The sequence below is a fragment of the Ambystoma mexicanum genome, chromosome 4q, assembly GCF_040938575.1.
Source record: "Ambystoma mexicanum isolate Mex_15411 chromosome 4q, UKY_AmexF1_1, whole genome shotgun sequence".
In the NCBI taxonomy this organism is placed as follows: Eukaryota; Metazoa; Chordata; class Amphibia; order Caudata; family Ambystomatidae; genus Ambystoma; species Ambystoma mexicanum.
Window position 1 is genome coordinate 1,286,850,729 of NC_090928.1, and position 13,037 is coordinate 1,286,863,765.

Consider the following 13,037-nt stretch of genomic DNA (forward strand, 5'->3'; position numbering starts at 1 on the left):
GAGCGTCCTGTTTACTTTGCTGTTTGTTTGACAGCAATCGCAGTACTGTCCCTTGGAGGCACAGCATGGAGCACATGTGAGGGATAAAGGCAGTGTCTATAAAGTGGATCAGAGGAACGCCGCCACCTAGTGGCCAGAGAAAGCAACTCATTTTAAAAGACAGCCTCAAGAGCTCCATCTGAAATTAATCTTCCCTACAATACATATTTTGGACGGGGGCAGGCCCATGATAACCTGTCGGCTTGTCAAACAGTGGCACATTTGTCCACAGTTAAGTCCTGCGATGTACAGCTCCAGTGAAGAGGAAAGAGCCCAAGTGAGCCAAAAAAGAATGCAACCCGGCATGGGTCAAATATTGCACTAAGCTCCGAGTCAGAGTCTGGGGCACAGCTCACAGCAGCTGGCAATCTTGGAGGACTGGCTAAAGTTCTCGAAGGGTATGGAGGAACTTAGAGGGACAAGTAGCCAAGGAACAGAAAAAGGGGGAAGAAAGAAAGCCTGCAAGGCCAAAAAGGCCAGGGCACCCACTGGGCTCACCACTAAAAGTAAAGGGCAAGAGAAAGTCAGTAAGCCGAAAGCATAAAGAGCGCAAAAGGCGAGATGCAACCTCCGACAGTTCAGAGGGATAGGATTAAGACGATTGGTGGAGTCAATCATCAGAGGAAGAAGTTGAGATTAGATCCTCAGAAGGAGAGGAAAGTAATAGAACTTCTAACAAAAAGAAAGTGCAAGACAAGGAGGAAGAAGCCGGGACGGCTTTGAACTAGACGCCCTGATACATCCTTGTTCCTCTGAATGGGAACCGCCAACTAAGATAGCAGCATACATAAAGAGATGACTCTCAACCCCATTGGCAAAAGACGCCAGAAATAAATTGAGGGCGAAGTGCCCAAGACCATATCTACCGGAAGATTGTAGTTTTTTCGCATTTCTAGGTTACAGTTATTGTTTTGATGTTGCTGCTCGAATAGTAAAGTTGAGAGAAAGCATAATCCTTTGTCTCTGTCTTTAATAGACTTGTGACCTTCTGTGACGTATGTATGGAAAATCTAAATTAACTGAAATTGTACCACATTTTACCTCCAAGCCAAAGTGTGAGCACACGTCACACGTATGCACGGGAAGATCTTAACCTGCACATCACGGTAGGTAACAAAGGAATGCATATTGGTCTACCTTAAAGACCACCAGTTTAAACTTTGGACGATCTACAGGTGCAATCATATGCTTAAGATCACAGACCATAGTTCATTGGATCAGGAAATCAGGGGACACTTTGTGCTGGACGCCGATTAGAAACAGATTCTCCAAAACTCTGCCTTTATATTTTGAGACCATGACCAGCAGTAGCAATTAATCCTAATGCTTCTTATTTATTTTAGTTATTACCTTTATTTTTATGCGCCCAGACCCTGGGGTATGACGGCGTAGTTGCAGACAAGCTCAGCATTGATTTGGAAAATTCACTTACATACATTGTTACAGAATAAACATTGACAAAGATTTTTAACATACATGGGATGAGACAATACAGGAATCATAATTGTTTACAGGATTTAGCTAGAGCCTCCAATTAGGTGGGCGTATTACTAGACCTAGAATGCCGACCAGCCTTGAGGGGGGGAGGGGGGGACTGACTGAAGTTGGTTTTTGTGTCAGTTTTCTAAAATTGGTTAAATAGCCAAGTTTAGTAATTTTCTGAAGCCAGAGAAGAATTCCTCATTTTTCATGTTTAATGGGAGGGAGTTCCAGTGTTTGGGGGGGGGGGGGGCATAACTTGGAAGCTACTACACCCTGCTCTAGTGCTTTTGTAGCGAATAACCACAAGTAGCAAACTATTGTTGGATCTAAGTGTTCTGATGGAATCTTTTTTCTTGATGGCGTTATTCATGAAGATGGGGGCTTTTTTTGCAAGGAATTTGTATATGACACAATGTTTTGAAAATGATTCTGGCCTTCATGGGTATCCAGTGGGTCTCCCTCCCAATGTTGGAGATGTAGTCAGATTTTTTAATTCCTAGGGCTGCCCGTAGAGCTTTATTTTGCAGAAGTTGGAATTTGATGTCCCCAATAGTAGAGCATTACAATAATACAACTTGGATAGAATTAGGGCCCTAGCCAAGGTAATGCAGTTTGTGGGTGTAAGTAACTGGTGGATTAAAGGTAATTCATTTAGATGTGCATGCTGTTGATGAGGAGAGTGAAGATATGTGTTTGGTCATGGTAAGATTGGCATCCAGGTATACTCCTAGAGTTTTTACTTGTTTGTTTAAGATCTTATTAAATAGATGTATTCATTTACGTTTTCCTCAACCCCAACACACAATTCTAGGCACCTATGTACACATACTGCAAAACATTTACATAATTGTATAGACAGTTTTTACCTTTGAATCAATAGCTCAAAAAGTTAATGCTTTATTTTTGCCAGCAATATAGGCAGCTTGCATACAAAATATAGCTTCTAAAGTGTTAATATGGGTTTCTAGGAGCTACAGCACAAAACTCGTGTTTACCCTTCTCAAAATGTTTTTTTTATTGCACACTTCCTGGTCTATTACACCTGCCATGAGGTGAGTGACATAACTGCCCTTGTGGTTATGACCTCATCCGTAATGAGTTCATCAAGTCAAAGCAATGGGTTTAGGACAGCTGTAACAGACTGCAGAATGTGCATACGGGCATGTTACAGGGTGTTAACAAGTTGCCATCAGAACATTGCAGGCCCACGTTGAATTAGCCAAGCTCTGTGCTCACAATGGATAGCTTCACGTGGGTTTTCTGTAGAGCGAACATGCTCATTTATTAACTTCGGCAGTAACTGAATTCAAAATGATATGGCATCGGTTTCCAACCTTTAAGAATTCTATCTGCACTTGCTAAACAAAACAGGGATGGCATATAAGCTGCTTCCTGAACAGAACAGAAGGCTGCAATAGGCAGTTCCTGCTTTAGAGGCCTTTCTCACACCGCAGACATTGGGTTTTGGCAGTGCGATTTAATACATTTCTAAAGGATTTCCCTCCCCCCCAGGTACAGCGCGAAGGGTAAGAAGGGTAAGTTACAGAAACGGAATGTATAGAAGTCTCCTAGAAGCACTGTGTGCAAGAGCTGAAATTCTAACCTCCCCTATGTAACAAGCCTTCCCAGACCACATGAAGTGAGACTTCAACATAAAAATTTACAAAAGATCTTAACTCTGATAAAGAGGGGAAAATGTGACTATTGAGAACTGACATTAAGATGTTCCAACTCACTGGCTGCCATTTTTGTTAGCAACTTAAATATGTATTTGCCAGGCAAAGAGAGAGAGAGAGTGTGTCAGAGAGAGAGTCTCTCTCTCTCTCTCCCCCCCCCCCCCCCCCCCCAAGGCCCGTTCAGCAGGTAGAAGCGGAATTAGGGTCGGGATGGCAGGGGGTAGGAAGACAACGCAGTAGACTGGAGCTCATAGCAGAGGAAGCCATTTATAGTCATGCGGTTTGTTTTTCTTTCCAACTGGAGTACAATGGCTCTTACAAAGGTTGCGTTTTAGACTAGTCATGGAGTACAAGGGAACAAATGTGTTTTCCATGCATTTAAACTAAAATTACTTTTTTATTGTTCTTACTTAATATGTCCATCCCGTATGTGATAGTTTTACTGTTAGGAGTGATGGCTTGTTATGTTATTTTCGCCATTCATGCCGCTTGCCGTTTAAATGTATATGCTTTTAGGAAATAATAAAATACATTATAAATAAACCAAGTGTAATTCTCATTTGTGCAACGACTCAGAATTGTCAACTCCAAACGTTGTTTCCAGACTCAATAAAATATCCTGGCTGTTTGGGTTTATCATACCAAAAGGCACAGTAAACTAGGCCTCAAGATGTATAGCACTAGCAATATGCTTGGCTTGCTTTAGGCATGAATAACTGATGACCAGGAGCCGTTAGTCACAGCTTCACAAGGAGGGGGGATACCCAGGACCTCTGGCAGCCCCTTAAAAAGGGAATCAAGACACAAACACATGACTGGTTGCGTGTCATCCAGATCAGCCTTCTAGAGGCACAAGCCTGATATGTGGATGATTGTGCCATCACTGATCGTGCAAAGGGACTGGCTCGACATATACCAAGCTTCAGCTGGACTGCACCTACCATGACCGACACTATCCCATCCCATCCTGCCTTCCTGAAAGCACTCCAACACGGTGTGCTGTGTGGTTATCCCCACTTAACACATTGCACCATTCAAACTTTGACGGTGTGTGTGTGGGGAGGGTGGGCTTCAAAATCTAGTGCATGCCTTCTGAGCACACTTCAAATCAGGTATGCTGATGTGCGCAGATAAGGAAAAAGTAATACCAAGAGGAGCCAGTCAAGCTGTAATGTTTTTCAAAGGCTTCATTTCATCGCCGCCATAAGAAGCGCTGACAAAGGAAAGCTTGCAAATAAATGATGATAAGCCTAAATAAACTATCAACTTGTTGATCTTTTTTGACCAACGCTCTGTTCCACCTATGGCTAATACAGTACAAGCAAAACTAAATATATATATTATGCCAGTGTGCTAGTGCATGGCACAGTTATGCTTAAGACAAATTGTCTAAGGAGTTTCAGAAAATAACTTCAGATTTTTTTTCATAGAAGGGTTTCAGGAGTTTAGAAAATATTCTACAGTAAAATTTCAAGGTAGTCGCATCTTCATGGAAAATGTAAACAAATTTCAAAGATGGATTCAGGTACTGCATTTTTTTTTGTTTTGAACAACTTTGAACAAAGTGCTTTCTCAGAGAGGAGAACAAATATTTTTTCAGCACACATTTTTAGAAATGTGACCACTTCATATTTTCAAGATCTTTGGCCTGGACCTAGATATGAAAATGAATTGGAACATTGAAAAAAAAAATGGAAAAACGAGCTGGCGAATTTTTAGATATTGACATTTTAAGATGCATCTATGTATGATGCATATGCAGCTTCCATAAGAGCTGTAAAAAGGGCGTACAAGTGTCACAGTTTGTACGTTATGCAATTTACATCTCCTGAAAACTCACAAAGTCAAGGATTTCAGTTTTCAGGAGATGTGAATTGCGTACAACTATGAATGATAAAAGTCATATACGCCTCTTGTTTGCATTGAAAACTCACAAAGGGGACGAAATTGGGATTTGTTATCCAGCAGCAAAACGCATCACCTTTTATGGATTATGTAAATTAACTATCATAAGCACCCAATCAAAGAGGATTCCTGCCTCACACATCAATATATGCATTACCTTAAAGGCAGTAACAGGACTCTAATCTCCAGGAAGGCCGGACTGGGAATTCAGGCCCCACGGAAACATGTCTTGGCTTGCCAGGACATTGTGGAAGGCTTAAAAGTCAGACTGCGTCTAAGCCACAGACAGGCTGTGTGTCCCTAAACAACTTTCAAACAAGCCTAGGGTTTTATTAACTGTCGGGAAAGGTTTCCCTTATGTGCAATTTTCCCTCCTTTTAGGGACACCCCCCCCAAACCCTTTGCTTTAGTTTGGCTTACCAAACCTGACTTTTTCCAGTAGAGAACAGCCTTCTGCTGTACTCCACTAGGCTTTTGCTCACCTTGTTAAGGGGAAACCGACGTCAGTATTGGGAAACTATGTTTGTCTTAGTCTTCGACTACGTTGCCATTTTTTGTTAACTTTTTATCTGTGTGCCAAGTACCTTACAGTACTGCACATAGGGGTCCTTTTTGTTTTATGGCTCTAGCCACCCAAGGATTTGTTGGTGTTTGTACAAGTGTGCCTTGGACAAACTGGCAGCAGCAGTTTGCTTACTTCGTTTTTTTGGCCCATACCGCGTTTGGCCCAAGACTGTGGCCAGTGCCGAAAATGGCCATGTAACAAAGTCATTTTGTCCCTTTGCCTTCACCCAAGTCGAGAGACCCAGGTATTCCTTATCTGTGCATGCAGCCTCCCACGAAAAATCCTAATCTCGCGGGCTCCTGCATGACACGTGTGCTAGTGCCCAGGAAGAGGGTTGAGACTGTATCTTCCCAATCCACACTACTGGTGCCAGTATATCTTGTAGGCCTGAATGACTGGAACCACTGTGGGCCACGATCAGTCCACGCTTAGCATGCTTTCAGTCAAGCAGATCGTCCATTGGCTATCCCAGATTTGAGTGCAAAACTTGGATAAGAGAAGGGGCTCTGCATCCATTCCAGGTCGATCACCTGAAGTTCACACCGAACTACAGAAGGAGACAACTATCCTGAAATGGTAAAGAAGACCCATGGAACCGCCAGAGACGTGCTGGAAGATTTGGTATACTGACCCCACTGTTGTCCCATCGTATCCCTGCTTTTGCATCGTACAAGGAAGGCCTGCATGGTCACTTCAACCCTTTGGAGTAGTGAGACCAGCTACTCTTGGCACCTTCTGCTTACCCTTGCAAAGAGCCTCTTCGGAAGTGTTCCTGGGCCATGCAGCGAACTGACCATCTTGAACGCGGGGTATTGTATAGGAGCACCGCTATCCCGAGTTGCGACGCAAGATTTGGGGAATTGCTTAATTGTGGTCCTGGACCCTCTGCCGCCAAAACTCATTTATGAGAGTGTGCCACGGCATGAGCATTTGCAGTGCCCGCGTCACCCCGCTGTGTTGATTGTCGATGTGAGTGCACGCAGATCTGCTCCAACGTATCCTGAGACGTGCTGCACCAGAACTATCCTTCTCCTTTCTTCGAGAGCTGAGAAAAGGCTACTGTCCCATCACGGACAATCGTCCCGCCCCGTAGCTGCTGAGAGCCAGAGTGACCTGTAACTGTAGGGGTAAAACCTAATAGCGAACTGGACTAGACTGCCAAAGTTTGGCCCGGACTATGACAAGGGTCGGTGGGTGGCCCCCTGGCACATCCATCTGTTTTACGCACGAGAATCCCTAAAAAGATACCTGTGCGCCCCAGCTATTTCTGGATGCCGAATGTCGCTCTACCTGCAAGGGTAGACCCTCTTCAAGGATTAGGGCTTTATTCTTCATCGCCTCAACCCCCTTCCTGAAAAGCTACAACTCCCTGAACAGATCCCACTTTTTGCTTTACGCACGACAGCGCGTTGTTAACGCACTACTGCACTGTTGTCTCGGGAGGATAGCTCCGTGTCAACGTGCTCGCCTTGGAAACAAGACGACACAGAGCAACACAGGTTTGATCCCCAGGTCCGCGCTTAGAAACCTCTGGGTTTTAAGAGCGTTATAAATAACCTATCATATCATACTGTTGATTATAAGGTGCCTCACTTCTTAGGGCTGGACCGCATAAGATAGGGATGGACTTCGAAAGAACTGCCTTATGCGATATATGTGTTGAACTTACCTCTTGTTGCAGGTTGTGGTCATTTTCTCCTCTTTTAACCGCATTAGACTGAACGCATTTTTGTATATATGTTATATAGTAGAAAGTGTGTGTGGTAACTGTTTTTATTATTACTGTGGTTTAATCATGTTTGGTTATAAAGGTCTATAATATATGTATTTTCGATATACATCTGTCTAAGAGTATTCTGTGGACTTTTACCATGTGCGGTTATTGTGGGCATCCAATCACACACACCCCTCCCAAACATAGTCTTCACCACCTGGCAGGCTACCGTCGACTGGTATGGTTTGTCCGGTAGGTTCCCCCAAACTAAGGTGGCCTTCTAAACTTCTGACCACCAGGTCAGAGTTTAGAAATCCATCTTAACATTAACCATGACAAGTGAGGAAACCAAAATATTTCAGGGTTTATTTGCCCGCTTTTCAGTCAAATTCGGAGTTCTGACATACAACCCCTCCCAAAAGTTGTTGGGGGGCCTAGGGAAGTAAGTAGAAGGGCTGTGCTTCTCCAAGCCCAAGCTCACCATGCAGTGAATACATTACAGACATGCCCCCCTGGCGCAAGCAATACTTCTCCAGCCATCTCTCCTTTAGGTGCTGCGCCCCATAGAACATAGTAGAGTCCCACGATAAATTCAGCCACATTGTACACATAGCCTCTTGAGGCGTTCCTGAGCATCTTATCTATCCATCAGCCTCATCCAATTGTAATCCTTGTTACCACTACCCAAATGTTCCATCAACACCTCATTTTCCACACTGACAGGAAAAACCTCCCAGACACCATAAATTATGGCATGGTGCGCTATACAAAAGCAACATAATATAACAGATAACGTTTGGCTTTGCTGTTGTGTTGAGGCGTGCAGACCAAGTACCCCGAGCTCTGCATGTGGTCAGTTATGATATGTTATTTATAATGCACTTAATACCCAGAGGTTTCTTAGCGCAGACCCAGGGATCGAACCTGTGTTGCTCTGTATCGTCTTGCTTCCAAGACGAGCACGTTGCCGCTGAGCTATCCTCCCGAGTTGGTTGGTATTCTGCACAGAAGCATGCATGCAACAAAGGAAGCCATAGGTATCTGTGGTACTAGAATGCATTGGGCTGAGTGTGCTACATAAATTGACTTTGAGAAAAGGGGTGCCACATGCAACTTTGCCCTTGAAGGGTTTGTCAAATAGTTCTCTGTTTTTTTATTAGTCGGCAATGTGATGGCACATTTAGCATACATAAGTAGCAACATGTGTTTCGACCTAGGGATTTAGTGAGGTGTTATTTTACCAGAGTGACAACAGAAATTCAAATTGATTGGTTCAAGAGCATGGTTGCAAGTTTAAAAAATATGGTTACATTATTTGGTGTAGAACATAGTTTACAGTGGTGATAAATATATATTGTTAAATTCCAAAAACCATGGGCACATAAACATACAAGTAGCATTGATTGAGGCCAATTGGTAGTAGTCGGAGGAGACAGAGAGGAAAACAGTATTAGCAAACAATGGTTTTGGTATCTATATTTATGTTTTAGTTGCTGGTGGGCAGCCGATAGTGTGATGTGGTGCCTGGTATATAATAGTACAATGGTGGTCCACGTATGTGGTGGGCGCATATGAGTTACATTTCGGAGGTGCTTGGGTCATGCTTCACTACACATTTATCCTACTTCTGTTGTTGGTTGCATTGTTTGACAATGTGAATGGGTGCACCTAATGCGGGATTCGGTGGCATGCATGATTTATTCACATTACGGGTCTCATGTGCAGATCTAGGATAAGCTGGGCAATGAGTTATACCCCTAGATTGGTCAGATCGCTGTGGGTTGGGGTTTAGCGATTTACTGTGCTAGTGATCGAGGTGCATCAAGGGGTCTCGTTTCGTCTTACCAGTGTGGTTTCAATATGAGGTCCACTACTTGGGGGTGGTCACATAGTTCTGGGGGGCCATGGTTTCACACATGGAGTACTCGCGCAAACTTCTGTGAGGGGAGAAATTAATTCTCCCTCCAAGGCAGACAAGGAAAACTGGAATGCATACAATAATGAAATAGCTATTTTTTTAATTGGAAGTGGTTTGTTGGTATCCCCAACAACAAAGAGGGAGCTATGTGAAACCCCTTGGAACTGGGACATTAGCTAGCACCCCATTTCAGAAGCATAATTCTCTTTAGGCATTAATCATCAACTCCTCTTAACAGGAATCACTCTACCCCTTCTGTCAAATGTTGCAAGTTTGCACCCGCGACTTAAATGTGGGGGCTCCCATGTTACACGTGTGCCTAGCACCACCCTCCCAGCTATGGGGATAGCTACTCACTGCAGTCCAGGCAGGTGACAAATGACGGCCCAGTGATGTCACAACCAACGAAAAGAGAAATCAGGAGAATTAGCCCCACAGATAACAGAATAGCACATGTAGAAACAGACTGTTGGGGGCCCCAGAACGAACTGTGGGTTAGAGAACCACTAACCATATCTTCATTGCACATGCAGTACCTTTTGCAAAAGCATTGCATGCACCCTCTCACCCGGTGGCTGCAGGCAAGCCCCTTCTCTGCATGGAGCCCTGCTGTGCTTGAGCCTTGAGGCCCCTGCATTGTGCAGCCTGCCACCTTGCCCGTGCCTTGTGCCCATATTCCCCCATTTGCCTGCACTCTGCATGCCTCTACCCCACCTGCACCGCCACTCTGCCAGCAAGCACCATGCCCTCCGCATGCACTCTGCCCTTCCGCCATGTGGGGGCACACTGCCACCTCTCCCGCAGCCCTGTGTACCTGCTGCAGCCCCACTGTCTCGCCCCCGCGTGCCTGCACCCCGTCTGGCTGTGAGTGCAGCGCCCTCGGTACCTGTCCTGCACTCTGCCTCCTGCTCTCCTCTCCTCTGCCCTCACTCATGCCAGGTAACTCCAGCCCACCCGCACCCGGAAGTTCCGCTGCCCTGCAGGCGACATAGAAGTAGGACTACACGTCGGTACGGGCCACAAGACTGCGCTCTCTGCTGTACCTCACACTTGACCGTATGCATTTTAAATGTTCCCAGAGTAGGCTCTCTCTCGCGCCCGCTCTTCTGCTTCTCGCAGGGTTCCCCGGGCTGCTCGGGGTTCCTTCGCGGAGAACACTTCCAATATGGCGGCCCGCTCTGCGTTCAGCTCAACAGTCAGGCCGACTCACCGTTGCTTTCCGTCTTTTGTGTCTACTGATAATTGGGCCCTGTTGGATTGGCACCTCCCATTTCACCTGTGACGACATTAACTGTCAAACGTCTTCGTGCCACTGTAACAGCTTCGCGGACCCCTAGAGATTCAGTGCCTGGTCCTCTTCCAAGTCGCGTGTGAGCTCGACGGTGGGATGGGGAACTCAATAAATATATTCCTTCTCAAGTTCACTTGACTTCCAATAAAAACTAACCAGGACGACAATACATACAACTCAAAACACAGCAGCTGTAGGAGAACGCGGAAGCAGCGCCGTGTATGGTGTAGGAGGACAGTTGCCGCCGTCGGCCATATTGGAATGTCCTCTGCAGACGTTCTGCTCTCACGAACTTTTCCCGTTCTTAGTTATGACAGGTTATAATGTTGTGGCAGTTTTGTTTATTTCCACGCGCACAGTCAATGGCACATATCTATAGGAAAACTTTGTGGGTTAAGCGCTGGTGGCGAAGCTTCAGATCCGGAGTGAGTGACAGTGTGGCTCTTAGTGCACGCTGACCGCGCATGCGCAGTGCGCTGGCTCTGTAGGCCCTGCCCAGGCCGCCCCCGTGACCGGAAGTAAACAGGGAGGCAGCCCAAGCACCCGGAAGTAGGAGAGGAAGTTGCGAGGGTACCCGGGGACAGGTAGGAGACAGGGGAGTGGGAGGGCTGTCTACAGGGCACTATCCTTTATCCACACCAGCCCCCCCATATCATAATCCCCCTCTGTTCCCCCCTGCCCCACGCACACAGCTGCCCAGGAGACCCATGCCTTTTAGTGTTCTTAGGTGAGGGGCACCCCCGCCCCCTGCACAGCTTCCTTACTTGACTAGTCACTGGATCATGCATCTATTATCTCCTTCTTAATGATACATTTGGCTGATCTTGGAACATCAGTTATTTAATGTTAAAGCTATTTATACCGCGCACTGTCAGCGCTCTGGCGGATCTGCAAAGGAGGGTGTCAAGATGGGGGGGATTAGTAGGGTGTAGTGGGAGTAGGAAAGTGAGAGTTGTGATGTCCTGTTGGCCGCTTCACTTTGGTTTGCACCGTTCACTGAGCTTAAGTGTGCTTTTCGATCAGTGCCAGAAATCCTGTGTGCTGTTGCAATGTGGTGAAGTGCATGCGGATTGCTGTGCAGAGAGGTAGTTGTGTGTGTTTCTGTATTTTAAGTATGCGGAAAGTTGACATGTTTAAGGTATGGTTTTCAAGTGTTTACAATGGTTATTCTTCAATAATGTTCTGTAACAGAAACAAGACATCTGATACTGTGTATATCTAAATTATTTAATCAAACAAAACATTCAATTGATGAGCTGTACGTGTTTCGGGCTGTGCCCTTCTTCAGGAGCACATTTTTTTTTGTTGAATTTTACTTCACAATATATCTTGTATCTGAAGGATAAGTACAAAATAAATAGGTAAAACAATGTATTGTATTTATGATATATATATATATATATATATATATATATATATATATATATATATTCAATAAATTGAATAGCACACACTCGTCATTGAGGACGTATTAGTTCATCACCTGGTTAACTTTCAGAGTCACAGTAGGTGGAGAGATTCCTTATTTTTAATCCAAGTCCGTTAACTCCACGGAACTCAGTAGAGATGTCAATTCATACCTATCACAAGATATGCAATAGTATTACTATTAGTTGTGTAAGATAGTCACCTATTGTAAGAGAATATACTACAATTAAAATACCTTAATATTATAAAGCTGTGTATCAGCCACTCTTTATTGTGTTCTGGAATTGAACTTGTATCTGGTTCAAATTATTGTGTCCAGATTCCAATATGGTAAGATCCCACAGAAACCATGAAGATCAGTTATCACTAATGTAGTAGAGAAAACTTTGTTGGAACAATGGATCACACGGAAAACAAAATAATTCCCCACAAATCATTTTCCCAATATGCCATTTTTGTATGGACTTTTCAAGATTCATAAAAACCTCAGCAATCCGCTCTTGAGGCGGATTGTTGCAGCATCAGACAACATATTCGACCTGCTGGCCTAACACCTTGACAAAATATTACAACCTATTGTCCAAAAACACACACATCTGAGAGGCACTACCCACTTTCTCAATATAATAACATATTTGACAGACATTCCATCTGACTGGACGCTACTCACTTTAAACGTCCAAAGTTTATATACCTCGATCACCCATAGAGACAGTTTAGAGGCCCTTGAATGGATCTTGTTACAAGAAGAATTTGTACAATCAAACAACATTTTCATACTCAAATTGACAAAAATGATATTCTACAATAGTTCTGCTTCAATGAGAAATACTACCTTCAAATCTCAGGCACATCGATGGACTCAGTGATGGCACTTGCCTACGCAAACCTGTATGCCTTCGAAACCAAACACATTTTGGAACAGAAAGAATGGGCAAAACAACCTAACAATATGGAAGCAGTACATTGATGAAAATGTCGGCATTTGGAAGGGCTCGTTGATGGAACTCAAAACCTTT

General features: G+C 44.4%; 2 protein-coding genes across 8 annotated transcripts in view; one reads left to right on the plus strand and one right to left on the minus strand.

Moving 5' to 3' along the window:
• Positions 1-10,628, minus strand: part of KLHDC3 (kelch domain containing 3) — a 697,617-nt gene extending 686,989 nt beyond the window's left edge. For 4 of the 7 annotated variants that reach the window (XM_069608910.1, XM_069608909.1, XM_069608905.1 and 1 more), the window contains exon 1: positions 10,114-10,257. The gene's annotated coding sequence lies outside the window, so the exon portion shown is untranslated. Of the gene's footprint in view, positions 1-10,113; positions 10,288-10,342; positions 10,449-10,509 lie in introns of those variants that run through there. The other 3 variants (XM_069608908.1, XM_069608907.1, XM_069608906.1) reach the window with 3 other exon arrangements.
• Positions 10,629-10,639: 11 nt separating this feature from the next.
• Positions 10,640-13,037, plus strand: part of MEA1 (male-enhanced antigen 1) — a 56,093-nt gene continuing 53,695 nt past the window's right edge. The window contains exon 1 of the mRNA XM_069608912.1: positions 10,640-11,174. The gene's annotated coding sequence lies outside the window, so the exon portion shown is untranslated. The remainder of the gene's footprint in view (positions 11,175-13,037) is intronic.